The sequence below is a fragment of the Crocuta crocuta genome, unplaced genomic scaffold (genome assembly GCF_008692635.1).
Source record: "Crocuta crocuta isolate KB4526 unplaced genomic scaffold, BGI_CrCroc_1.0 scaffold282, whole genome shotgun sequence".
NCBI classification, from domain to species: Eukaryota; Metazoa; Chordata; class Mammalia; order Carnivora; family Hyaenidae; genus Crocuta; species Crocuta crocuta.
The window spans coordinates 23983-26472 of NW_027529174.1; the positions used below are offsets into that span (position 1 = coordinate 23983).

The 2490-nt window shown below is 48.2% G+C and overlaps 2 pseudogenes; both read left to right on the plus strand.

Annotated features, from left to right (window-relative positions):
• LOC144226345 (transforming acidic coiled-coil-containing protein 3-like) overlaps positions 1-1040 on the plus strand; it is a 3590-nt pseudogene extending 2550 nt beyond the window's left edge.
• A 31-nt stretch (positions 1041-1071) lies between these two features.
• Positions 1072-2150, plus strand: LOC144226347 (transforming acidic coiled-coil-containing protein 3 pseudogene; annotated as a pseudogene).
• The last annotated feature ends 340 nt before the right edge of the window (positions 2151-2490 follow it).

Below are 2490 nucleotides of genomic sequence, written 5' to 3' on the forward strand. Positions count from 1 at the left end.
ATATATATATATATATATATATATATATATATATATATATAATGGCATTATATATAATAGAATAATGGAGTTAGAGAAAAGTTTTATATCTACCTCTGAAATCCTAGAAAACTTCCCAGCTGGCTTCCTGAGACAGAACAGAAGATCCTCATAGAGGTGCCAGGGGGATAGCTCAAACCTGCTCCTTGCCTCCTAAGTCACAGCTACTTTGCCCCCTGGCACTCACCCCAAAGGAGCATGTGACAAAGGGCCCCTCATAGACCTGCCTGCTAAGGCCCAGCCAGTCCTGAAGACACTAATTTTGGTCCTGGGAACATCATCCTGACCAGTCCTCTGAATCCTGGAGGGGCCACATCTCCAAGTACTCAGAAGGAAGAAGCTGATGACCAAAGGGCTACTTCTTGGAGGAACTGGTCCACAGGGCTAGAATTTGATTTCTCTGACAACATCATCAGCAAAAGTTTAAACCCACCAAGGAAAAGACTTGGCCTTAAGCCTCCTTCTAGAATACCAGAGGGGAGGCAGGAAAAGGCACCTGAAAAGGTGGGTGAGGGGCCTGTTCCCCTTCCCCAGGCATCTTACAACCTGAACTAATATAAGCTGGATGACCCAAACTTTAAGTCCAAAAGTGGAGGAGAGGGGCCGCTGGGTGGCTCAGTCGGTCGGGCGTCCGACTTCGCTCAGGTCATGATCTCACTGTTCGTGGGTTCGAGCACCATGGCAGGCTCTGTGCTGACAACTTGGAGCCTGTCGCCTGTCTTCAGATTCTGTATCTCCCTCTCTCTCTGAGCCTCCCCTGCTCATGCTCTCTCTCTCTCTCTCTCTCTTTCTCTCTCCCTCAAAAAATAAATAAAACATTAAAAAAACAGAAAAAGAAAGTGGAGCAGAGGCCCAGCTCCCAGAATAAGCAAATAGATCCTGTGGCCAAGCATCTGCATGCTGCTGCCGAGGCCACAGGGCACTTCCCTCCAAGCCAGCAGATGTCTTCACCTTGGGTAGATGACACCCCTGTGGCACAAACTGTATCAGGGATACAGTGAGGAAGAAGCTGTGGAATATGCCAGTGCATCAATGTCCCATGCTCCTAGGAGCAGGTCAGAGCNGCAAACTGTATCAGGGATCCTGGGCACAGCAAGTGAGGAAGAAGCTGTGGAATATGCCAGTGCATCAATGTCCCATGCTCCTAGGAGCAGGTCAGAGCCTGCCTCAGATCTGGTTGAGGAGGACTTCAGAAACCCAGCTGAGTTTCTAGGCACAGGAGCCAACAAGAATTATCTGGAACAGTTTGGGAATTCCTCATTTAAGGAGTCAGCCCTGAGAAAACAGTCCTTATAACTCAAGTTTGACCCACTCTTGAGGGGAGCCCTCACACTGTTTCCTGTGGCCCCAGAGACCAGAAGTGCGTAGGACATGGCTACGCCTTTCTCAGGAAATCTGCCTCAAGTGAAACTAATGGAACTTGACTTCCTAGTAGCCTCAGGTGCTCCCATGCTGGACACTCTTCCATATGTCTTTGGACCTAGGGGTCTTCTGCTGCCCATGGGATCCATCATGGACTTGCTACAGTATAGCCAGAAGGATGTGGACAGAGTGATGGAAGCCACTTGAGAGGAGAACATGCTGCTGAGGAGCAGGTATGAGGCACTCCGTGCAAAGAACCTGAAAATGTGGAAGATCATGGCAGGTTTGAAGGAATAGTGTACCAGGCTCAGAAGCAGAGGTAACTTGCAAAAGCTGAGATCCAGACAACTCTGAAAGAAAAAGACCAACTCATTGAAGAACTGAGCATCATGGCAGTCTTTCACTGACCTCTTGAAGGAGTTTGAGAAAAATAAGATGATCGAAGGGTATCCCATGAATGGAGAATCACTGAAGAAGTGTCTCAAAGATTATATAGCTGAATTGAAAAGGCCAGAGACACCAGGCACTGAAGACCTATGCAGAGGAGAAACTCAGAGCTCACAAATGGCAAGATCACTCAGGTGTGAGGCAAGGCCCAAGCCAAGGTCTTGGCATTCCAGGCCAGCCTGAGAAAGGAACAGATAGATGCACATCCACTCACCAGAGAAGACAGCTGAGGAAAAGATTAAATAAAAGGAGGAACTACCTGAATCTGTGATGATTTCACCTCCAAGATGGGAAAGATTTGACATGGAAGCAGCCTTTCCCAGCCTCCAAGTGCCAGCCTCTGTGTCTATCTGTCTGACTGTGTGTCTGTGGAAGGTTTCATGTTCCTTCTTTTCTCTTAACCTCACCTCACTTTTAAAAAATGTTTTTATTTATTATTGAGAGAGAGAGAGACAGAGCATGAGTGAGAGATAGGCAGAGAAAAAGGGAGACACGGAAACTGGAGCAGGCTCCAGGCTCTGAATGTCAGCACAGAGCCCCACACGGGGCTCGAACCCGCAAACTGTGAGATCATGTCCTGAGCTGAAGTCGGACACTTAACCAACTGAGCCACACAGGTGCCCCCCCCCACCTCACTTTTAA